This window comes from Pseudophryne corroboree, chromosome 2 (assembly GCF_028390025.1).
Source record: "Pseudophryne corroboree isolate aPseCor3 chromosome 2, aPseCor3.hap2, whole genome shotgun sequence".
NCBI classification, from domain to species: domain Eukaryota; kingdom Metazoa; phylum Chordata; class Amphibia; order Anura; family Myobatrachidae; genus Pseudophryne; species Pseudophryne corroboree.
Window position 1 is genome coordinate 366,080,682 of NC_086445.1, and position 26,668 is coordinate 366,107,349.

A 26,668-nucleotide genomic window follows, 5' to 3' on the forward strand; every position below is an offset into this window, starting at 1 on the left:
TTTAGCGCAGGGCCTGTGCAAGGGTGTTCTGCGCCCCCCTGCAAACTATAAATTTGCGCCCTCCCATACTTAATAAAGGGACAGTGTGCACCTAAGTGTTAGCTCTGATTGGCTCTCGTCTCATTGACACAGAGAGCCAATCCGAGCACAGCCCTCACCCTGCTGCAGCAGCCAGTCACTCACACAGCAATTGCCACAGTCTGATACATCGAGCTCAGGACATGCAGTGTGACTGATCACACACAATGTGTGCACTTCCAGTGCCGCTGCAACTCTTACTCTCTCTCTCTCTATATATATATATATATATATATATATATATATATACTGTATATACACACACACACTGCTCCAGCACTGGGAGTACCCTCTGTATATACTACTTCACCACTGGGCACTGTGTGCGTATATTTTATATATATATATATATATATATATATATATATATTATACACACACAATGCCCGGTGATGAAGTAGTATATACAGACGGTACTCCAGGTGCTGGAACAGTATATATAGAGCACACGCAGCCTGCATTGTAGGCTAGTATCATTGAGCAGGTCATCCCCTTTGATGAGTGTAGCGGAGTACTGGCGCCGCCCACAATCCTGCCTCTGATGCCACCCCCGATCCTGCCCCCAATCCCGCCTCCTGCCAACCGCACTGCAGAGTTTAAGCGCATGCGCAAGTCATATAAATAGTTTTCACCATCTAATACTTTTCATGCGATGGTTAGTAACCATCGCATCGAAAGTTTCAATGGTGGAAGCCTAGCCATCATATGATGGTTGGCTTCCGATGTCCATCCCTACTGGTAGTATAGAGGAAACATCCACTAGAGGTCAAAGGGGGATGTAGTTATGATCCCGGCGGTCAGGATCCCGGACCCTGTTTCTCTCATCCCAATGCAGTCTTGAAATAAAATGTGTTGATCAAACTATTTAAAAAATGTCATAATATATTGAACCCTAGTATAGGACTAATAAATGCTGAGACCCCAATATATGTCATTGCAAAATAAATATAGTGCCCCTATACACAGTATAACTGAAAATATGTACTGTAATTATATGTGTTCACTATATATACCGAAAAATAAATATAGTGCCTCCTATAGGCTTCAGTACATAAAAATGGTGCAACCTTTAAAATAATAATATTGTCCTCTGTATATGTGATTTTTATCTGTCTGATTTCCCGTCACCTTTTCTGTAGTGTGGGGTTTCCCTAGCCACATTACTTACCTTTCCTTTTCTTTAATCTTGCCCTGATGTAATCCATGGGGGGCACATTCATCACATGCAATCAGTTAACAGCTGGTTGATGGACCACATAATAGATAGCAGCCGGATGGTCAGTACGGATGGTGTAATGGTTAGCATTACTGCCTCACAGTTCTGAGGTCATGGGTTCAATTCCCACCATGGCCCTAACTGTGTGGAGTTTGTATATTCTCCCTGTACTTGCGTGGGTTTCCTCTGGGCGTTGCGGAATATGTGTGCGCTATATAAATAACTGGTAATAAATAAATAGCAGCCAATCAGAAGTGGTCTCTCATCTGTCAGACATACAGTAGGTTGCAGGGCCCTCTCTGTCACTACAAAGAGACTTACAATTTGGGGCTACATTACAAAGCAGGGGTGGGAAAATTATAGCCAGCAGGTCACTAAGTCAGGCCCCTTTCTTAATGCTCCTCTGCAGCTGTTATGTAGTCTGCTGAGCAGGGGCTGGCTGGGACAGGTGCAGTGTGGCATTAAAGGGATGCATGCTGACTGCTGCCATAGTGCACAGTAATACACTTTTACTGTGTACATGTGTAGCCCCACCCCCGGCTTTCTCTATTGGCCCTCATCTTCTGACTGACTGTTTTCCTCCAGGCTCTGCACGACCTCAATTTAGTTTACTTGCCACAACACAGGTATTTCTATGTATAATTATTTTAAAAGCGATTCTCTGACATTCTCCACCCATATACTGTATCTATTACATTTATTCAAAATAAAACAGATCAATGCACTGACTGTTCTATAATTCATGTTGAATTGAGTGCCTGGAGAATACCTTTATGACAGTCCCATAACTATGGAATTTGTACAGCAATACCCGGCTTAGTACTGTTAATTTGTTCTTGAAAACTGGAGTTGTAACCAAAAAAACACTAAGTGAACATTGATTTGTCATAAGAGTTAATAGAAATCAAATTCATTTGTTCCCAAGGTCCTGGAAACTGTATAAAAATGCAGTAAAAAGTTTCCTCTTTTTCTCTAAATATATCCTCTTCATATCTACTTCCCAAAACTGGCAGCATTCACTTTTACTGTTCCCATGCCATAAACTGTCGCTCTGGCTGCTTCATATTACATTTCTTACATCTCCAATAATATTGTCAGCTGTCTTCACATCTAAAATGACATTCTGTTTTGGCATTACAATAGTAATGTCCAGCCCGAGCCAAAAGGAACTTAACATCAAATGTGTTAGTTGCAAAACTGGTATATGGCATAAAATAAAATTATCTTTAAATGAAAAAGTGCTAACAAAAAAATCTTAAAAAGTAGGATAACTGTATATTGATATTAATGAGGTTAGTAGAAAAAAGTGACTCCGTTTATCTCCATTTTTCCAGTTTTAATTGAAATATTTGGCATTCAAGTCCAGTGAGTAAATTGACACGGCACAAAGGTAAGTGATAAAACTTTAAACTTTAAGTTAGGAAAAAGGGAAACAAAATGTGGATTTTTTTTTTAAATGGAAAAAAAGGACTTTACAGGGAATAAGTAATAGGTCAAAAACTTACATCTGTTCTGCAGCTATGAAATAGAAGTCTGCCTAGCTCATGAAGCACTGCCAGTGGACTGATGAAGACTGGAAAAGAATCTCATGGGCTGATTAATCAAAATTTGAAATCTTTGGTTCATCATACAGGGTTTTTGTACACTGTCGAGTAGACTAAAACATGGTTTCAAACCATCCAGGGGCAGATTGGCCATAGGGCTCACCAGGAATATTCCAGACCCTCCAACATGACCCCGCCCCACTAGGTACAAAATGCTCTGTTCCTGGACTTCCCTCTTAATTTATGATTTCCATCACCTGTGTTGAACTAGTTAAATGATAAGAAAGCTGTTTCTTCACAATTGATTGCAATAATAAATTAAGAGGGAAGTCCAGAAACAGAGCACTTTGTACCTAGCGGGGCGGGTCATGTTGGAGGGTATGATATTCCAGGTAGGCTGACGTGTCTGTGGGGCCTGTTTTGTGTGTTGTCATGTGGCCCCACACCCCACATGACAGGCAGCCAACCGCACTCAGTATACTGCATTGTCTCCATTCATTCTATTATTCCATTTCTGCTGTACATCAACTCTGCCAGCAAGTGATGCTGCAATGGCTACACGGTATGTATGTTGTACCTCTTGTGCTGCACATATCGGGCCACTTCTACAAAATCTTACAGGGCCACTTTAGTTCCCAATCCACCCCTGGTCTCAACAACTGCAGCAAAAAACAAGGAAGTCCACAATTGCGGTCAATCAGGTACTATAAGGAGAGATCCCGCCCCCCTCAACAGACCCCACCCCATTTGGGCAGCTTCCATAAATTTCCCAGGCTGGTAAATCATCCCGATCCGACCCTGCAGGGACCATCCAGGTTGTGACCCCCTTCTGAGCTTCACCAGACCTAGAGGTTTATTTACTAAAGGTTATTTTACATACATTTTTATCAATTTAAAAATCAATGAAAATTGATTTAAAGTGATGTTGTCCTTCCCGGCCTAAAACACACAAATACTAACATTTAAAAATGAATATAAAAAAATTATCTGTTAGTAAATTTTTCTTTCAGCCCATGAAATCAAACCTTTTTATCAAGTTCGATTTTCATCCATATAAAAACATCAAAAATCAATGAAAATGGGCTCTTAGTAAATACCCCCTAGGCCAATATGTCAGCCTGCTACTATAGGCATTGACCTAGTCAACAACCCACCTTCTCCCTGGCTCCTGGACCAAGCCCAGCCTGTCAAACTCAGCTACTTACCATTAACTAACCTTCAGGATCCTGATGCCCATATTATGCTTTAGGTGTGGTTGGCCATGGCCTACACTCTACAATTCATATTCTTCTCCAGCCAGAGCCTTTGTACCTTCTAGGCCTTCTATTCCAGATTGATCCCTGCTCTAATTGGGCCTTTGTACCATTGAGTACTCCCTTTTCTATTTCAACTCACCAAACTTGGTATACCCTGTACCCTATTGCATCCTCTCCTCCTGCTAACTGGAGTACCCAACCGTCTTTCTGCTAAACACCAGGCCCTAACAGACAAGGTTTTAAGGATATCCATACTTAGGCACAGGAGACTTAGTACCCAGTGTTAATTTTGTAAAAACTAAAATGAAAAAAAAAAAAGATGAAAAGAATCCATTGATGACATTTATTTCATGACTAAATTGTAATAACATAAATAAAAGTTTTTTGAAAATTAACATTACAATAAAAATAGGATTTTGGTTACCTACCGGTATATCCTTTTCTTGTAGTCCGTAGAGGATGCTGGGGTCCACATTAGTACCATGTGGTATAGACGGGTCCACCAGGAGCCATTGGCACTTTAAGAGTTTGAGAGTGTGGGCTGGCTCCTCCCTCTATGCCCCTCCTACCAGACTCAGTCTAGAAACTGTGCCCGAGGAGACGGACATCTACGAGAGAAGGATTTAACACAGATAGTGGCGAGATTCATACCAGCTCACATATACAAGGCACGTCAAGCTAACTTAGCTTGAAAACTCAGCAACCGCTGAAACATTACTTACCAAGTAACAATGCAGTACTCAACTAAAATTAAGTTGTACTGAACCAAATAACGATAGCAGGAAAATGAAGCGCTGAACGGGCACCGAGCATCCTCTACGGACTACGAGAAAAGGATTTACAGGTAGTTAACCAAAATCCCTTTTCTCTTACATCCTAGAAGATGCTGGGGTCCACATTAGTACCATGGGGATGTACCAAAGCTCCCAGAACGGGAGGGAGAGCGCAGAGGCTCCTGCAGAACTGATTGACTGAACTTCAGATCATCCGAGGCCAAAGTATCAAACTTGTATAACTTTGCAAACGTGTTCGACCCAGACCAAGTTGCAGCTCGGCAAAGTTGTAAAGCCGAGACAACCCGGGCAGCCTCCCAGGAAGACCCCACCTTACGAGTAGAGTAGGCCTTGACAGTCGTAGGACACGGAAATCCTGCCGTAGAATATGCATGCTGGATAGTGAACCTGATCCAGCGAGAGTCGTATGCTTAGAAGCAGGACACCCAATTTTCTTGGGATCATACAGAACAAACAGAGAGTCCGATTTTCTATGACGAGCAGTCCTCTTCACATAGATTTTCAGAGCCCTTACAACAAATAGAATAAGTTTGTTAAAGATGTGCGCAGTTAAAAACAGGATACGCAGCTGGATGGTATATAGAATAGGAGTTCATCCAACTCATAAAACAAATATTGGAAAAAATATATTACACCACAGTGATAAAATCACAAGTGAATAAACCACGTGAAACACACAAGAATGATTAAAAATACTGATCTTAAAGCTTTCAATGGAGTCTGCTTTTCCAAGTAATCCCAGATGTGTAGCAGGCATATAATAATCCTTTTAGAAGGGAACCTGAAACAATAAATGTTCTGCCCCCACACAAGCTTGCACATGGAGGGATAAGCACAGATAATACTTAATAGTGCAGCATGCTTTTTAAAAGACACGTAGTTTTAATACGAGTTGCACTTACAAGACAAACAATAAAAATAACATATCAGCATCCTTAAGATGGCAGACACAGCAACGCTTCATATATACCACAGAGTCCCACTGAAGTTCAGCGTGGTGGCAGTCAAAGCAGGTCCGGAATCTGCAGCTGCACCCAGGGGTCATAATTAGCGTCCGTGAATGTCCCCCAAAAAATGTGACAATACCACACGCGTAACGCGTTTCGGACCACACCGGATACATCATCAGAAGTGTGGTCACCGTTGTCCTCCTCTGTCCTTATAAAGGAGCCTTTACTCTCTCCTAACGCTGTGCACCTGAACCGGCATTCCAGTTCCTGCTCACGGGGCTGAAATGACGTCACCGGAAATGCGGCGCCAGCTTGCGTTCCATAGCCTAGTAACACCAGCGGACGTCAGCACTAGCATGCGTTCCACACTGACAGGAAAGGCCCTGCGAACAGGAACTGGAATGCCAGTTCAGGTGCACAGCGTTAGGAGTGAGTAAAGGCTCCTTTGTGAAAACAGTGGAGGACAACGATGATTTTATCACTGTGGTGTAATATATTTTTTACATGTGTAAATTGGAGGGCGCATGGATTGTTATATAGTATCTTTTTTCCAGAGCCCTTACAACGTCCAAGGACTTTGATGAAATTGAGGAGTCAGTAGCCACTGGCACCACAATAAGTTGGTTGATATGAAATGCTGACACAACCTTCGAAAGAAACTGCTGACGTGTCCGGAGCTCAGCTCTATCTTCTTGGAAGATCAAGTATGGGCTTTTACAGGCCAAAGCCCCCAACTCCGACACACGTCTAGCAGAAGCTAAGGCCAACAACGTGACAGCCTTCCATGTAAGAAATTTGACCAAAACCTCCTGTAGAGGTTCGAACCAGTCCGATTGGAGGAACTGCAACACCACGTTAAGGTCCCAAGGTGCCGTATGCGGTACAAAGGGAGGTTGGATGTGCAGAACTCCCTTCAAAAAGGTCTGAACCTCAGGGAGGGCAGCCAACTGTTTCTGGAAGAAAATGGACAGGGCCGAAATCTGGACCTTCACAGATCCCAACCTAAGGTCCATATCCACACCGGCTTGTAGGAAAAGGAAAAACCATCCTAATTGAAACTCCACCGCAGGAAATTTCCAGGACTCACACCAAGATACATACTGTATTTTTTCCAAATTCGATGGTAATGTTTAGACGTTACTTCTTTCCTAGCCTGTATCAGGGTAGGAATAACCTTGTTCGGAATGCCCTTTTGAGCTAGTATCAGGCGTTCAACCTCCATGCCGTCAAACGTAGCCGCGATAAGTCTTGATAGGCGAACGGCCCCTGCTGCAGCAGGTCCTCCCGAAGAGGAAGAGGCCTCAGCTCTTCTTGCAGTAGATCCAGAAGATCTGTGTACCAAGCCCTTCTTGGCCAGTCTGGAGCAATGAGGATTGCTTGAACCCTTGTTCTCCATATGAGCTTTAGAACTCTTGGGATGAGTGGAAGTGGAGGAAACACGTACACCGACTGGACCACCCATGGAGTCACTAGGGCGTCCATCGCCACTGCTTGTGGGTCCCTCGACCTGGAACAATGCCGCCGAAGCTTCTTGTTGAGACGAGAGGCCATCATGTCGATCTGGGGTACGCCCCAAAGATCTGTTACCTCCTTGAACACATCCGGATGGAGACCCCACTCCCCTGTATGGAGATCGTGTCTGCTGAGGAAGTCCACTTCCCAGTTGTCTACTCCCGGAATAAAGATTGCTGACAGCGCCAACGCGTGTTTTTCTGCCCAGAGGATGATTCTTGTTACCTCTGACATTGCAGCTCTGCTCTTCGTTCTGCCCTGTCGGTTTATGTAAGCCACTGTTGTCACATTGTGCGACTGCACTTGAACGGCCCGATTTCTCAGAAGATGGGCCGCTTGAAGAAGACCGTTGTAGACGGCTCTTAGTTCCAGAATGTTTATCTGCAGGCCGGCTTCCAGATTTGACCACCTTCCTTGGAAGGTATCCCCTTGAGTGACTGCGCCCTAGCCCTGGAGACTTGCATCCGTGGTTAGAAGGATCCAGTCCTGAATCCCGAACCTGCGGCCCTCCAGAAGGTGAGGCAGTTGCAGCCACCAGAGGAGTGAAATCCTGGCCCTTGGTGACAGACGTACTCTCTGGTGCATGTGTAGATGGGATCCTGACCACTTGTCCAGGAGATCCAGTTGGAAGGACCGAGCGTGAAATCTCCCGTACTGCAGGGCCTCGTAAGAGGCCACCATCTTTCCCAGAAGGCGAATGCACTGATGAACCGACACCCGGGTTGGCTTCAGGACATCCTGGACCATTGTTTGTATCACCAACGCTTTTTCCTCTGGAAGAAACACCCTCTGCACTTCCGTGTCGAGGATCATTCCCAGAAAGGACAACCTCCTGGTAGGTTCCAAATGTGATTTTGGAAGATTCAGGATTCAGCCATGTTCCCTGAGAAGCTGGGTCGTGAGAGCTATTGACCGTAACAGCTTCTCCTTGGACAATGCATTTATCAGCAGATCGTCCAGATATGGAATTATGTTCACCCACTGTCTACGGAGGAGAATCATCATTTCCGCCATCACCTTGGTGAATACCCTCGGTGCTGTGGAGAGGCCGAATTGATGCAGCAGCCAAATCGGAATGTGGAGGTACGCATCCTTGATATCCAGGGATATCATGAATTCCCCCTCCTCCAGACCTGATATCACTGCCCTTAGAGACTTCATTTTGAACCTGCACTCCCTCAGAAAGGGGTTTAGTGATTTTAAGTTCAGGATGGGCCTGACCGAACCACCCAGTTTCGGTACCACGAAAAAGGTTTGAATAGTAACCTTTGTTTTGCATATCAGGTGGTACTGGCACAATGACCTGTGCCTCCAACTTCTGGACAGTTCTGTCTGCCAGCAGAGCTGGCAAGCGTGATTTGAAAAATTGGTGAGGAGGGCGATTTTGAAATTCCAGCCTGTACCCCTGAGACACAATATCTTGCACCCAGCAGTCCAGGCCGGATGACACCCAGACGTGACTGAAATGCCTGAGTCTCGCTCCCACCGGCCCCACCTCCGGGGTGTGCAGTCCACCGTCATGCGGAGGACTTTGGTGTACCTGAAGCAGTTTTCTGCTCCTGGGAACCTGCAGCCGCAGGTTTCTTCGACTTGGGCCGACCTCCCTGAAAGAAGGTGTTGGACGGCTTGGCCTTTCTGGGCTTGGTAGACCGAAAGGGCTGTGATGTAGCTGAAGAAAAGAGTTTCTTCGGAGCAGGTGTATCTGAGGGAAGAAAAGGTGACTTACCAGCCGTAGCCGTGGAGATCCACGCATCTACCGCTTCCCCAAAGAGAGCCTGACCTGTATAGGGTAGGGTCTCCACACTACTCCTGGATTCCGCGTCGGCAGACCACTGGCGCAACCGCAGTCCTCGACGAGCTGACGAGCTGATACAGACATGGAAGAAATTCCCGCAGCCATGGAACCCAGGTCTTTCATGGATTCTACAAAAAATCCTGCAGAATCCTGAATGTTACGTACAAACAATTGAACATCACCCATTTCTCCATAGTATCCAAGTAAGTAACGTGCCTGACCACTTTACTATATCTTAGGCAATCCAAGCACTGGCAATAGTGGGACGTAGTATTGCCCCAGAAACCGTGTACATGGATTTGAGCGTATTATCAATTTTACGATCAGCCGGCTCTTTCAAGGCGGTAGATCCTGGAACAGGTAAAACCACCTTTTTTGAGAGTCTGGTTACTGACGCGTCAACAATAGGCGAGTTTTCCCATTTTTCCTATCCTTTACCAGGAAAGGAAATGCCACCAGAACCCTTTCAGGTATCTGGAATTTTTTATCCAGGTTTTCCCAAGCCCTTTCAAAAATAGCATTTAATTCCTTTGACGCAGGGAAGGTTAGCGAGGCTTTCTTATTTTCAGTGAAGTAAGCCTCCTCCACCTGCTCAGGTGTTGTATCAGCAGTATTCAACACATCTCTTAATAGCCTCTATCATCAACTGCACACCTTTAGAAAGAGATGCTGCCCCCCGCAACACATCCCCGTCACCGTCTGCAGTGTCAGAATCGGTATCCGTATCATCCTGCATGATCTGTGCAAGAGCACGTTTATGTGAATATACAGCGGGGAGCCCTGAGGTACCAAAACTGGGCCAGACTGCCATAGAGTTCTGTAAAGCCTGAGTTGCAGATTCATTTTGTGCAACCCTATTTGAAATCTGAGAAATCATAGATTTGATATAGGATAACCACTCAGGCTCCCTTGCTGGTATCTGTGCTAAACCAGTGCAATCCTGATTACATGGAATGGGATCATCTTGAGAGGACATATCCTCTGCAGCATAAGACACAGAGTCCCTGAACATTGCTTAATGGAGACCACAGATACTCCACACACACACAGGGGAGGACAGAGATTCACCCGCAAAGAATGTCAAGAGAGACACAGAGATTGGAGCCAACTCACACACAGCGCTTTTAATGTAAAGGGAGACCCCTACTAGTGCTGACAGTGCACCTTAATAGGTTACACAGTCTCAATGCAGCCTCCCCCCCCCCCCCTTCTACAACCCCCTAGTACCGTGAGAGATAGCTAGAGTTGCTGTGGAGGGACTTGCTCTTCTTGGACAGCGCTATGCAGACAGGAAAATGGCGCTGAACGCTGCTGGGTCTGCACTGTGGAGAAGCTCCGCCCCCAAAATGGTGCTGTTTTCCCGCTCTTCACAAGGATTATACTGCCCTTAGGTGAAATGCTGGCTGAGAACCACGGAACCCGACAGGCTTGCTGACCTGTGCAGGGTCCAGGCGCTGGCTCAAGGCACCCCTCACAGCGCCACACTAAGTACCGCTGAGCCTCCGGAGTGCAGTTAGTACTGGGCTTTTACCGTGTTGCCGCCATCTTCACACCGGCCCCCCGCTTGCTAGGGGGGTCGGTAACTCACTCGCCACTGATCTTCAGCTCTGTAAGGGGGTGGCGGCATGCTGCTGGGGTGAGCAATCCACTGTGGCGGGGAACAATCTATCCCCTCAGGAGCTTAGTGGCCTGTCAGCAGAGATAGTGGCTCAGACCCCGCAAGCAGACACTACTCCCCCTTGTAAAATAATAAATTAAAAAAAAATAAGAATTTACTTACCGATAATTCTATTTCTCGTAGTCCGTAGTGGATGCTGGGGACTCCGTAAGGACCATGGGGAACAGCGGCTCCGCAGGAGACAGGGCACAAAAGCAAAAGCTCTAGGATCAGGTGGTGTGCACTGGCTCCTCCCCCCATGACCCCCCTCCAAGCCCCAGTCAGGATACTGTGCCCGGACGAGCGTACACAACAAGGAAGGATTTTGAATCCCGGGTAAGACTCATACCAGCCACACCAATCACACTGTACAACCTGTGATCTGAACCCAGTTAACAGCATGATAACAGCGGAGCCTCTGAAAAGATGGCTCACAACAATAATAACCCGATTTTTGTAACAATAACTATGTACAAGTATTGCAGACAATCCGCACTTGGGATGGGCGCCCAGCATCCACTACGGACTACGAGAAATAGAATTATCGGTAAGTAAATTCTTATTTTCTCTGACGTCCTAAGTGGATGCTGGGGACTCCGTAAGGACCATGGGGATTATACCAAAGCTCCCAAACGGGCGGGAGAGTGCGGATGACTCTGCAGCACCGAATGAGAGAACTCCAGGTCCTCCTCAGCCAGGGTATCAAATTTGTAGAATTTTGCAAACGTGTTTGCCCCTGACCAAGTAGCAGCTCGGCAAAGTTGTAAAGCCGAGACCCCTCGGGCAGCCGCCCAAGATGAGCCCACCTTCCTTGTGGAATGGGCATTTACATATTTTGGCTGTGGCAGGCCTGCCACAGAATGTGCAAGCTGAATTGTACTACACATCCAACTAGCAATCGTCTGCTTAGAAGCAAGAGCACCCAGTTTGTTGGGTGCATACAGGATAACCGCAAGTCAGTTTTCCTGACTCCAGCCGTCCTGGAAACCTATATTTTCAGGGCCCTGACAACATCTAGCAACTTGGAGTCCTCCAAGTCCCTAGTAGCCGCAGGTACCACAATAAGCTGGTTCAGGTGAAACGCTGACACCACCTTAGGGAGAAACTGGGGACGAGTCCGCAGCTCTGCCCTGTCCGAATGGACAATCAGATATGGGCTTTTGTGAGACAAAGCCGCCAATTCTGACACTCGCCTGGCCGAGGCCAGGGCCAACAGCATGGTCACTTTCCATGTGAGATATTTCAAATCCACAGATTTGAGCGGTTTAAACCAATGTGATTTGAGGAATCCCAGAACTACGTTGAGATCCCACAGTGCCACTGGAGGCACAAAAGGGGGTTGTATATGCAGTACTCCCTTGACAAACTTCTGGACTTCAGGAACTGAAGCCAATTCTTTCTGGAAGAAAATCGACAGGGCCGAAATTTGAACCTTAATGGACCCCAATTTGAGGCCCATAGACACTCCTGTTTGTAGGAAATGCAGGAATCGACCGAGTTGAAATTCCTCCGTGGGGGCCTTCCTGGCCTCACACCATGCAACATATTTTCGCCAAATGCGGTGATAATGTTGTGCGGTCACCTCCTTCCTGGCTCTGACCAGGGTAGGGATGACCTCTTCCGGAATGCCTTTTTCCCTTAGGATCCGGCGTTCAACCGCCATGCCGTCAAACGCAGCCGCGGTAAGTCTTGGAACAGACATGATCCTTGCTGAAGCAAGTCCCTTCTTAGTATCTCTTGAAGTTCCGGGTACCATCTTGGCCAATCCGGAGCCACGAGTATAGTTCTTACTCCTCTCCGTCTTATAATTCTCAGTACCTTGGGTATGAGAGGCAGAGGAGGGAACACATACACCGACTGGTACGCCCACGGTGTTACCAGAGCGTCCCAGCTATTGCCTGAGGGTCTCTTGACCTGGCGCAATACCTGTCCAGTTTTTTGTTCAGACGGGACGCCATCATGTCCACCTTTGGTCTTTCCCAACGGTTCACAATCATGTGGAAGACTTCCAGATGAAGTCCCCACTCTCCCGGGTGGAGGTCGTTCCTGCTGAGGAAGTCTGCTTCCCAGTTGTCCACTCCCGGAATGAACACCGCTGACAGTGTTATTACATGATTTTTCGCCCAGCGAAGAATCCTTGCTGCCATTGCCCTCCTGCTTCTTGTGCCGCCCTGTCTGTTTACGTGGGCGACTGCCGTGATGTTGTCCAACTGGATCAGCACCGGTTGACTTTGAAGCAGAGGTCTTCCTAGGCTCAGAGCTTTGTAAATTGCCCTTAGCTCCAGTATATTTATGTGGAGAGAAGTCTCCAGACTTGACCACACTCCTTGGAAATTTCTTCCCTGTGTGACTGCTCCCCAGCCTCTCAGGCTGGCATCCGTGGTCACCAGAACCCAGTCCTGAATGCCGAATGTGCTGCCCTCTAGTAGATGAGCACTCTGCAGCCACCACAGAAGAGACACCCTTGTCCTTGGAGACAGGATTATCCGCTGATGCATCTGAAGATGCGATCCGGACCATTCGTCCAGCAGATCCCACTGAAAAATTCTTGCGTGAAATCTGCCGAATGGAATCGCTTCGTAAGAAGCCACCATTTTTCCCAGGACTCTTGTGCATTGATGCACTGACACTTGGCCTGGTTTTAGGAGGTTTCTGACTAGCTCGGATAACTCCCTGGCTTTCTCCTCCGGGAGAAACACCTTTTTCTGGACTGTGTCCAGAATCATCCCTAGGAACAGCAGACGTGTCGTCGGAAACAGCTGCGATTTTGGAATATTTAGAATCCACCCGTGCTGTCGTAGAACTACTTGAGATAGTGCTACTCCGACCTCCAACTGTTCTCTGGACCTTGCCCTTATCAGGAGATCGTCCAAGTAAGGGATAATTAAGACGCCTTTTCTTTGAAGAAGAATCATCATTTCGGCCATTACCTTGGTAAAGACCCGGGGTGCCGTGGACAATCCAAACGGCAGCGTCTGAAACTGATAGTGACAGTTCTGTACCACGAACCTGAGGTACCCTTGGTGAGAAGGGCAAATTGGGACATGGAGGTAAGCATCCTTGATGTCCAGGGACACCATATAGTCCCCTTCTTCCTGGTTCGCTATCACTGCTCTAAGTGACTCCATCTTGATTTGAACCTTTGTATGTAAGTGTTCAAAGATTTCAGATTTAGAATAGGTCTCACCGAGCCGTCTGGCTTCAGTACCACAATATAGTGTGGAATAATACCCCTTTCCTTGTTGTAGGAGGGGTACTTTGATTATCACCTGCTGGGAATACAGCTTGTGAATTGTTTCCAATACTGCCTCCCTGTCGGAGGGAGACGTTGGTAAAGCAGACTTCAGGAACCTGCGAGGGGGAGACGTCTCGAATTTCCAATCTGTACCCCTGGGATACTACTTGTAGGATCCAGGGGTCCACTTGCGAGTGAGCCCACTGCGCGCTGAAACTCTTGAGACGACCCCCCACCGCACCTGAGTCCGCTTGTACGGCCCCAGCGTCATGCTGAGGACTTGGCAGAAGCGGTGGAAGGCTTCTGTTCCTGGGAAGGGGCTGCCTGCTGCAGTATTCTTCCCTTTCCTCTACCCCTGGGCAGATATGACTGGCCTTTTGCCCGCTTGCCCTTATGGGGACGAAAGGACTGAGGCTGAAAAGACGGTGTCTTTTTCTGCTGAGATGTGACTTGGGGTAAAAAAGGTGGATCTGTTGCCGTGGCCACCAGGTCCGATGGACCGACCCCAAATAACTCCTCCCCTTTATATGGCAATACTTCCATGTGCCGTTTGGAATCTGCATCACCTGACCACTGTCGTGTCCATAAACATCTTCTGGCAGATATGGACATCGCACTTACTCTTGATGCCAGAGTGCAAATATCCCTCTGTGCATCTCGCATATATAGAAATGCATCCTTTAAATGCTCTATAGTCAATAAAATACTGTCCCTGTCAAGGGTATCAATATTTTCAGTGAGGGAATCCGACCAAGCCACCCCAGCGCTGCACATCCAGGCTGAGGCGATCGCTGGTCGCAGTATAACACCAGTATGTGTGTATATACTTTTTAGGATATTTTCCAGCCTCCTATCAGCTGGCTCCTTGAGGGCGGCCGTATCTGGAGACGGTAACGCCACTTGTTTTGATAAGCGTGTGAGCGCCTTATCCACCCTAAGGGGTGTTTCCCAACGCGCCCTAACTTCTGGCGGGAAAGGGTATAACGCCAATAATTTTCTATCGGGGGAAACCCACGCATCATCACACACTTCATTTAATTTATCTGATTCAGGAAAAACTACAGGTAGTTTTTTCACACCCCACATAATACCCTTTTTTGTGGTACTTGTAGTATCAGAAATATGTAACACCTCCTTCATTGCCCTTAACATGTAACGTGTGGCCCTAATGGAAAATACGTTTGTTTCTTCACCGTCGACACTGGAGTCAGTGTCCGTGTCTGTGTCTGTGTCGACCGACTGAGGTAAATGGGCGTTTTAAAGCCCCTGACGGTGTTTGAGACGCCTGGACAGGTACTAATTGGTTTGCCGGCCGTCTCATGTCGTCAACCGACCTTGCAGCGTGTTGACATTATCACGTAATTCCCTAAATAAGCCATCCATTCCGGTGTCGACTCCCTAGAGAGTGACATCACCATTACAGGCAATTGCTCCGCCTCCTCACCAACATCGTCCTCATACATGTCGACACACACGTACCGACACACAGCACACACACAGGGAATGCTCTGATAGAGGACAGGACCCCACTAGCCCTTTGGGGAGACAGAGGGAGAGTTTGCCAGCACACACCAAAACGCTATAATTATACAGGGACAACCTTATATAAGTGTTTTCCCTTATAGCATCTTAATATATAATAATATCGCCAAATAAGTGCCCCCCCTCTCTGTTTTAACCCTGTTTCTGTAGTGCAGTGCAGGGGAGAGCCTGGGAGCCTTCCTAGCAGCGGAGCTGTGTAGGAAAATGGCGCTGTGTGCTGAGGAGAATAGGCCCCGCCCCCTTTTCGGCGGGCTTCTTCTCCCGTTTTTCTGACAACCTGGCAGGGGTTAAATACATCCATATAGCCCCAGAGGCTATATGTGATGTATTTTTAGCCAGCATAGGTACTTTCATTGCTGCCCAGGGCGCCCCCCCCAGCGCCCTGCACCCTCAGTGACCGTTGGTGTGAAGTGTGCTGAGAGCAATGGCGCACAGCTGCCGTGCTGTGCGCTACCTTAAGAAGACTGGGAAGTCTTCAGCCGCCGATTTCTGGACCTCTTCTCTCTTCAGCATCTGCAAGGGGGTCGGCGGCGCGGCTCCGGTGACCCATCCAGGCTGTACCTGTGATCGTCCCTCTGGAGCTAGTGTCCAGTAGCCTAAGAAGCCAATCCATCCTGCACGCAGGTGAGTTCACTTCTTCTCCCCTAAGTCCCTCGTTGCAGTGAGCCTGTTGCCAGCAGGACTCACTGAAAATAAAAAACCTAACAAAACTTTTACTCTAAGCAGCTCTTTAGGAGAGCCACCTAGATTGCACCCTTCTCGGCCGGGCACAAAAACCTAACTGGGGCTTGGAGGGGGGTCATGGGGGGAGGAGCCAGTGCACACCACCTGATCCTAGAGCTTTTGCTTTTGTGCCCTGTCTCCTGCGGAGCCGCTGTTCCCCATGGTCCTTACGGAGTCCCCAGCATCCACTTAGGACGTCAGAGAAAAAAACTTTACTAAAGAAGCTCTGTAGAGCTCCCCTAGCTGTGACCGGCTCCTCCGGGCACAGTTTCTAAACTGAGTCTGGTAGGAGGGGCATAGAGGGAGGAGCCAGCCCACACACTCAAACTCTTAAAGTGCCAATGGCTCATGGTGGACCAGTCTATACCTCATGGTACTAATGTGGACCCCAGCATCCTCTAGGATGTAAGATAAATATCTGTTAATTATGCCCTGATGTATAAAGACAAGATGAGATAGCTAGGTATCCCAGACCTCCACACCTTGGCATCTTGCAAGAATCAAGACCCGAGAGGTCCCAGGAAGCACTGGCGGGCCCAGGCCAGCCTGACAAATAGCCTGCACATGCTGGAATACTGGTCATAGGGGTCGAGACGAGGGCAGTGTATGAACATTGTGACAGAGACTCAATACATTTTTTATTTATTTTACATACACTTTTGTTTGACATATATTCCCCATTACCATTAGCAGCTCTCCTTTAGCATGGGTCTCCAGCAATGTTTATTATGTGATTTATTGGGACTAGCTGACATTATAACTACTGTGAACAACCTGCGCATCGTCACAGTTTAGCATACGAAATTCCAAATAATGTTGAATGATAAAAGTTCCTTAACTTCGACTGCGGCACGAGCAGTGGGAAGGAAATGGAGAGATGATTTATGGACACACTTCAGTTATTGCCAAACTGAAAGAAAGACGCAGTATATAATTTCCAATGACAATGGAGTGCTGTGCGGAAAAAAACACTACGAATATGAAGAAACACTTGAAGATACGCCATCCCACAGTGTTTGCTAATGCAAAAATAATAATATAACATTGGTGGTCATTCCGAGTTGTTCGCTCGCTAGCTGCTTTTAGCAGCACTGCAAACGCTAGGCCATCGCCCTCTGGGAGTGTATCTTAGCTTAGCAGAATAGCGAACGAAAGATTAGCAGAATTGCTACTAAATAATTCCTTGCAGTTTCTCAGTAGCTCCAGACCTACTCCTAGGTTGCGATCACAGCAGACTGTTTAGTTCCTGGTTTAACGTCACAAACACGCCCTGCGTTCAGCCAGCCACTCCCCCGTTTCTCCAGACACTCCCACGTTTTTACCTGGCACGCCTGCGTTTTTTAGCACACTCCCTGAAAACGCCAAGTTGCCGCCCAGAAACACCCTCTTCCTGTCAATCACACTACGATCACTCGAGCGTTGAAAAAACGTCGCTCGAGCTTGTGCAAATCTCCAAAGTTTTGTGTTAAATTACTTAGCGCATGCGCGCTGCATACCATGCACATGCGCATTTTCCACCTAATCGCTGCGTTGCGAAAAACCGCAACGAGCAAACAACTCGGAATGACCACCATTGTCCAAGGAAAACTGTCATATTTGCAAAGGTGGCCTGTATGATCCAGTTGTATAGCAATGTTGGCCAGGAGTCAGAAGGAGGATGTGGATGTGGAGAAAGAGAAAATATGTGAGGTCATATGTGGACTGTGTAGCGGATGTAATTAGAATGGAAAGCTTATGAAGGTTATGTAGGCGGTTCCAGGATTTGATACGCTTGCCTGAAGAGATGAGTTTTCAGGGGAAGCTTGAAAATTTGGAGACTAGGAATCTTATTGTGCGTGGATCAGAGTTTTTGCAGAGTTTTGTGAAAGATATGGCCATATTTTGGATGTTTTTAGATGTACAGATGTAACCAGGCTCATCCTTGTGGCGATGCATAGGCATGTGCGTACGCATTGCGGCAACAACTAGCTGCGTCTGGCTGGACCTATTCACACACAAGACTAGGTAATGAAATGCATATGCATCATGGGTGCGAATAGACACATGCACAACCATGACTAGGCACAGCCACAATGAGTGTGGCTACATCTGTATGTAACATGATTTAGAGTTTGAGTCAAGACAGATTCAATGTGGGGAACAAAAGGACAGTTCATAGTCGAAGGATGACATCCCGTAGGCAGCAAGCTTGTGGGGGTGATTGTAGAGTTATCAACAGTGATAGCGTTATCAGAATGGTAACTACTATGGGCCGATGACATCCAAGATGAAATGGCAGAAAGGCATTCAGTGAAGCAGACCAATATGGATTGTGACAAGTCTGGTGAGGAAAACTGTCCGCATAGACTGATTTTTAATATGAAGTAAGACTATCACTGTACAGAAACAGGCTTGGAAAAGGAGAAACAACAGACAACTCTTCCGAATGTGCTCATTTAGCTTCAAAGTACCATCCAGATGTCCACTTTTCCATGAGCGTGCAAATAACATCCCACCACAGACACATGTTGGGTGGGTTGCTCCACAAATTTCACACAGGGTGTTAGTAGGCTTGGAGCCCTGTAAAATCTAAAGGGCGCTTGCAGAATTTGCCAGTTTCACCCATAAAATCCAGTGCAAGATACTGCTTGGCTATGACTTTTTCCTAGACTAAAAACTGTACACAAAGCTCTGCAGTTTCTGCAGGGTCTAGAATCTTGGCTGCTTGAGTAGTCATAGTTTAGGATTGTATAAACTGAAGAACCAGGAATATATATGTAAAATGGCCTTTAGCAGTCCTCTGTTGCCACAGTCTATGGTTTAAAATACTTGTAAATGTGTTTTTAAGCAGAATTTCTGGGGCTCTATTCAACCTAGCTACAAATATAAATACAATAAGAACATTGTAATGGTTAAAAGACAAATGCAGCATAGTAAAACTGCAAGTGTCACCAAACAATTTGTATTATGATCACAGACAGTTTGGATACACAAAGAATATAAACAAAGTAAAGTAAAGGATTGAATTCACCTCTGCACAACCAAGAAATATCATGATGACTATTTAATTAGCAATTTCACCAATTCATTAGCAAGCTATAATCATTATCATAAAGGGCAATGCGCTTACATCCGTGTAACGATCACAAAAATGCTCACAAAACAGAAAAGATTAATGAGCTAAAATGACTATTTTAATTAAGCAAGTAATGAACCATGATTCATTACAACTAGGACCTGTGCCTAAATGGTTACTTTTGTAGAATTATTCTTAAAAGACTGTAGAATTACATTTAGAAACAACTTTTATTTTAGTTTAATGCGATAAACAAAATAAAAATACACAATCAATGATAATAAAAAAAAGTATGGAGAAAATCTTCCCTTTCTCCGGCAAGGTCCACAGGTTATCCACAGGATAACATTGGGATATGATGAAGTGACAGCGGATTTGCAGCAATCGGTCAAAGCTTTTCGGCCTCCCAGCATGCAACTGGCCCATCCATATATACCTGCCTCCTGGCTCAGACAAATCAGTTGTTTTTTATTTGGTGTGGCAGGAGCCGGACCATGGTCAATGGGCTGCTGGTTTTTGGCAGCCATAAGCTTTCTTATTTTATTTTTATAGTCTAACAATTTTTTTTGAGTGGTCTTTCTAAAAACCGTCTTATACGTACTTTAGAGAGAGTCGCTCCAACAACTCTCCGCCGGGCCGCAACAACGCTTACCCACTAGTAAAGTGCTGTTTCGGCAGGCATCTGTGTCGGATTTACTAGCAGGTCCAGTAGACGTTACCAGGCTGTGGTCGGAGCATGGGGAGAAGGTAAGGCATCGGTTCCGCTTAGAAGGGGAATACGGAGAAGACTACCAAACAGTCGCTGACACGGCTACCACCTCGGGTGAACCAGTGTTAGCCCTTAGGGATCATAGGCTCCAGGAGTAGTATGAGGCCGCGATTCCTAGGGTGGATGTCAGCAGTGGGGAGTCGGATGCTCTCCTGGTCGCCCCTCCCCCCCCCCCCGGTTCATGACCAGTTTCCTCCGAGTCTCCTGCCACGACCTATTTTCCCACTTCCATCTGAGACGCTGTGTACAAGGGACCCAGTCGCAGCACAGGCGACTGTGTGACTGGTGCGTCAGTGTTCACTTGGGAATCTGTGTTCACTATAGGTTCATGAAGCGGCGGTGTACACTAACAGCGTCTGGATCCACTCAGAGTTCACAGAAGTATTGATCAATCCTGGAAGCGGGGTAAATCTCCCTGTATCCTACACTACTGAGTATGGGTTATACAGCACTAAGTCTCTATCAACCTTTTGAGTACGAATAGTTGGATAAGTGCATAATGCATATGAGTCTGTTAATATTACTGTGGTTTCTTTCGCTATGCGTCTGAATACGGTTAAAACTTTTATAAAGTAATGCAGTAATATGGTTCTCCTACATACTTGAAATGTATCTGTAGTTGATTATGTGCTCATATTGCTTATTATACTAATGTATAACATGTGCTAGGAAACTGGATAAGAAATTTCTAACAATTTTAATAAAGAAATATAAATTGATTACTGTTGCAACAGATAATTAAAGAAAAATTAAGATCAATTAAAAATTAGGGCATAATATAGCACTGCAAGAGTTTAAAAAGTCCCATATGGTTGGTATAGTATATATAGTATTTGCTGGTACTCAAATAAAACAGTTAATCCCCAGAGATTTTTTGCCATAGTCCAGGAACAATGATAGCGAATGGAAAAGTGAAACCTGCAGTTGGATTGACCTTACGTAGCTAGGTTCAAGACGCTGCTTGGTCCAGTTGGTTGCTCAGGTCCAATAGTGCAGATGTCCAAATCGCTGATGTAAAGAGTTCCTATATCCGACTTCTAGGCGTTTGTATGGGGATGAGAAATCAGAGTCCAGCTGCTCCACCGACGCGTTTCGCTGTTTAGCACAGCTTTCTCACCTTGAGAAAGCTGTGCTAAACAGCGAAACGCGTCGGTGGAGCAGCTGGACTCTGATTTCTCATCCCCATACAAACGCCTAGAAGTCGGATATAGGAACTCTTTACATCAGCGATTTGGACATCTGCACTATTGGACCTGAGCAACCAACTGGACCAAGCAGCGTCTTGAACCTAGCTACGTAAGGTCAATCCAACTGCAGGTTTCACTTTTCCATTCGCTATCATTGTTCCTGGACTGTGGCAAAAAATCTCTGGGGATTAACTGTTTTATTTGAGTACCAGCAAATACTATATATACTATACCAACCATATGGGACTTTTTAAACTCTTGCAGTGCTATATTATGCCCTAATTTTTAATTGATCTTAATTTTTCTTTAATTATCTGTTGCAACAGTAATCAATTTATATTTCTTTATTAAAATTGTCAGAAATTTCTTATCCAGTTTCCTAGCGCTTATTCTTGTTTATCATTGTTGTTCTAGTTGGAGGGTCTAACTAACCCTGGTGTATTAGCTGCTCTAAGAAAAGCAACTCACTACGAGCGCCAAAGGTTTTACTTGTTAATTCCAATTTTTCACATAATGTATAACATGTAACTGACTGCTAGTGTGATTGCTGACTTTACTATATTTCTGTCAGTTTATTTCTATCTATTCCGATCCTCAATGCTGGTGTATAGCAGGGTAGGGTCGGATTGTACGTCACTTTAACGAGTCTTAAAGTGATTACGGTCACAAATTCTGTAGTACACTGTATAACTGTTGATTATTTATCATGTCTAACAGCGGCCAAGGTGAGGAAGATACACTCAGAGCAACACCAACACTCATATCATGTTTGTCTTGCAAAGCTGGGGTAACCTCTCAAGATCTGGTTCAGGATGGTTTGTGTGCAAATTGTTTTAGCTTTCACCAAGGTCTCTTGAATAGTATAAGGCAGATACAGGTGCAAGTTGATCCCCCATGGGCTATGTTTGCACAAACATTTTCCAGTATAGCTGAGTGGATAATTTCAACTTCTGTACCAGGAATAGGTTACACGATTAACCCTTACATGCAGCTTCCCACCTGCGGTTTATCACTTCCAGCAGCATCCTCTCAAAAGAAACAGGCTGAAAAGCCAGTGGTAAGTAAATCTACATCTACATCTTCACAGTCTACACATGTTTCAGATGAGGATTCATCGGAGGATGAAGGCTCATTAAGCCCTGTTTCTGCATACGAAGAGGAGGAGGTAGGCCTGAACATAGCTAAATTGATTAAGGCAATGACAGCCATTCTATCCTTAGAAGATTCAGCAGAGCCTGTGTTAAAATCCAAGGCACCTGTGTTTAAACGTCCCAAAACAGTTAATACCGATTTTCCTGGGTCAGATCAGCTGACGGAAATCATGGAAGAGGCTTGGGCTACGCCGAGTAAGAAGTTTAGAATTCCTAGGAAATGGAATTCCAATTATCCTCTTCCAGCAGGGGATTGTTTAAAGAGGAAGGTGACCCCCAAAGTAGATACGCATGTTATTCGATTAGTGCGAAAATCTTCATTGACTCTGCCTTCAACATCATTAAATAATGTCACGGATTAGAGAGTGGATGGTTTTTTAAAAACATTTTTTTTCCCTGTCTGGGGCAGTCATAAGACCAGCCATGGCTTTAGCTTGGATGGCAAAAGCAGTGGCTGCCTGGGCTGATGCACTGGAAGGAGATCTTTCAATGGCATATAGAGAGCAAAAATCCCATATGGCACATATAAAACAGGCTGCAATGTTCTTGGAAGAAGCAGCTTTGGATATGGGTACACTTGCCTCCAGGGCATCAGATTCAACAGTAGCCACTCACAGAGCAGTTTGGCTACATACATGGAGAGCTGATTTATAATCTAAAAAGGTTTGGTGGTCTTTAACTTTCTCTGGAGATATTCTTTTTGGTAAAGAATTGACAGATATTCTGGAGTCAGAAGCAGACTCCAAGAAAGTAAAGTTTCCTTCCACATACATATTCAAACCTAAAGTTCCAGCTTTTCGGCGCTTTCGGTATCAAGCAAAAGCTATGGCAAACAGCCCCAATACAACAAGTCTGGTAAGACTAAAAAGCACTGGGCTACCAGAGGACCGGATGGTAAAACAGAAAATAAGCCATCAGACTGATGGTGCGGGCCTCCACCTGAGCACGCATCTCTAGGTGTGTAGCCCCCATTAGTGATTTCCAGTTTATCAGATTTTTATATCACTTACTGTGGGTATTCCTGGTTAGTTACTTATCCTGCAATTGGATGAGTTCAGTTATTATTTTTGTATCAATAATTTGCTTGCCACTCTGTACCGTTTTTTACCATACAGTATGTTGTAGTATTTCATGTTGCTTGATAATTGACAGTAACCTGCTCAGATTCATCTTTTTCATATTTATTAATACAGTATGCACTTTACTTTGATACTTCCTGTATGTGCTTTATGTAATGATGCACAATCACAGTGAGGTCTTAATGATGTTACCCAGCTGTGTTTAGGTGACATTTTCAAATATGTATGCCTATATATACTATACCTGTAATGTGATTACTATTAACATGCTGGGCACCTCCAAACACACAGTAGCCAGGAAAATAGCACAGGGTCCAGTGTTTTCGTGCAATCTAGCCGTGGCTAAATTTATTGTGCAATGCAAAAACAAAACAGAAAAATAAATGCTAGCCTGTCTGGGCACTAACTAAACATAACAGATTCCTTCACTCAGAGTGGTAGGACCTAATGCCCCTAGCACAAAAACAGACATATGCACAGTACTTACAGTCAGTAAATCAGAGTGTCTCATAACAGGCATGCTGCCTGTTTCCCCAGATAGTGATACCCTGAGCCAAGCCCTGACACAGCTTATATCAGCCTCTTACAGGTGCAGACACTAATTTGCCTGTTCCCAAGGCCTAAAACTTTGAAATGAGCTTTATGGTTAAAGCTCTCCCTTCTCTTCCACACCCATACCCCCTGGACCCATTATTCAAATTTTACATCAAGCTCAAACCAAACTCCAATCAAGCTTGTTTAGCAGAAACAGACATTTCCTGGTGGATTATTAATATATATATATATATATATATATATACACACAAAGAAAAAACCACAGCACTCACCACACCAGAAGCGGGGCACAGCTATGCACTTACCACTCACAGGGTGGGGTGCATGTAACACAGCACTCTCCACCACAAAAGCGGGGTACACAGCTGTACTTACCACTCACAGGGCGGGGTGCATGTAGCCCATGACCACATCGCTCTAATAAATACAAACAAAGAACCCAGCACTCACCAAAGTAAACTCACTTATCCTCAACAATTCAATAAATAAATGATGGGGGTTTAGTTGGTGGATTGGCCAATGCACGGAAGCCTGCATACCGATTTTCAAGGTACCCCACCTTCATGCAGGTCCTACACTATCACAGAGTCTTAAAACCTGACTACTTCACTGCTGTTACACACATCATCTGCCTGCTAGATGTAATGTGTACCTGCCACAGACTTTATGGCTTTTAAAGGCACACTAGTCACCTATTGCACTGGCTCAAAGATGATTGCTAAGGAACAGCTGAGACAGGTTCAGGATAATAAAGTCCACACAGGGGTGCATGAGAAAGCTAGTGGCCACGGTTAATAAGAGCTAACCATAGATTAACCCCATCGTATACACACAGAGAAAAAAAAAAAAACCACAGCACTCACCACACCAGAAGCGGGGCACAGCTATGCACTTACCACTCACAGGGTGGGGTGCATGTAACACAGCACTCTCCACCACAAAAGCGGGGTACACAGCTGTACTTACCACTCACAGGGCGGGGTGCATGTAGCCCATGACCACATCGCTCTAATAAATACAAACAAAGAACCCAGCACTCACCAAAGTAAACTCACTTATCCTCAACAATACAATAAATAAATGATGGGGGTTTAGTTGGTGGATTGGCCAATGCACGGAAGCCTGCATACCGATTTTCAAGGTACCCCACCTTCATGCAGGTCCTACACTATTGTTGAGGATAAGTGAGTTTACTTTGGTGAGTGCTGGGTTCTTTGTTTGTATTTATTAGAGCGATGTGGTCATGGGCTACATGCACCCCGCCCTGTGAGTGGTAAGTACAGCTGTGTACCCCGCTTTTGTGGTGGAGAGTGCTGTGTTACATGCACCCCACCCTGTGAGTGGTAAGTGCATAGCTGTGCCCCGCTTCTGGTGTGGTGAGTGCTGTGGTTTTTTCTCTGTGTGTATACAATGGGGTTAATCTATGGTTAGCTCTTATTAACCGTGGCCACTAGCTTTCTCATGCACCCCTGTGTGGACTTTATTATCCTGAACCTGTCTCAGCTGTTCCTTAGCAATCATCTTTGAGCCAGTGCAATAGGTGACTAGTGTGCCTTTAAAAGCCATAAAGTCTGTGGCAGGTACACATTAAATCTAGCAGGCAGATGATGTGTGTAACAGCAGTGAAGTAGTCAGGTTTTAAGACTCTGTGATAGTGTAGGACCTGCATGAAGGTGGGGTACCTTGAAAATCGGTATGCAGGCTTCCGTGCATTGGCCAATCCACCAACTAAACCCCCATCATTTATTTATTGAATTGTTGAGGATAAGTGAGTTTACTTTGGTGAGTGCTGGGTTCTTTGTTTATATAAATATATATATATACAGGTTGAGTATCCCATATCCAAAACGCTCGGGTCCAGAAGTATTTTGGATATCGGATTTTTCCATATTTTGGAATAATTGCATACCATAATGAGATACCATAGCGATGGGACCCAAGTCTAAGCACAGAATGCATTTATGTTTCATATACACCTTATACACACAGCCTGTAGGTAATTTTAGCCAATATTTTTAATAACTTTGTGTATTAAACAAAGTGTGTGCACATTCACACAATTCCTTTATGTTTCATATACACCTTATACACACACAGCCTGAAGGTCATTTAATACAATATTTTAATAACTTTGTGTATTAAACAACGTTTGTGTACATTGAGCCATCAGAAAACAAAAGTTTTAATTATCTCAGTCTCACACAAAAAATTCAGAATTTCGGAATATTCCGTATTTCGGAATATTTGGATATGGGATTCCCAACCTGTATATATATATATATATATATAAACAAAAAGTTCAGCACTCACCAAAATGAGCTCACTTATCCTTACAACATCAATGAATAAATTAATAATTGATGGGGGTTTAGTTAGTGAATTGGCCAATGCACGGAAGCCTGCATACCGCTCGCCAAGGTACCCCACCTTCATGCAGGTCCTACACTATCACAAAATCATAAAAATTAAAACCTGGCAACTGTATCACATAATATAACTGCAAATATGCCCACTTGGTGTAAGGTGTACCTGCCATGAACTGCATGGCTTTTAAAAGGTACACTAGTCAC

General features: G+C 45.2%; 1 protein-coding gene across 7 annotated transcripts in view; it reads right to left on the bottom strand.

Moving 5' to 3' along the window:
• MYO16 (myosin XVI) overlaps positions 1-26,668 on the bottom strand; it is a 1,104,874-nt gene that overhangs the window by 852,935 nt on the left and 225,271 nt on the right. The window lies entirely within an intron of this gene.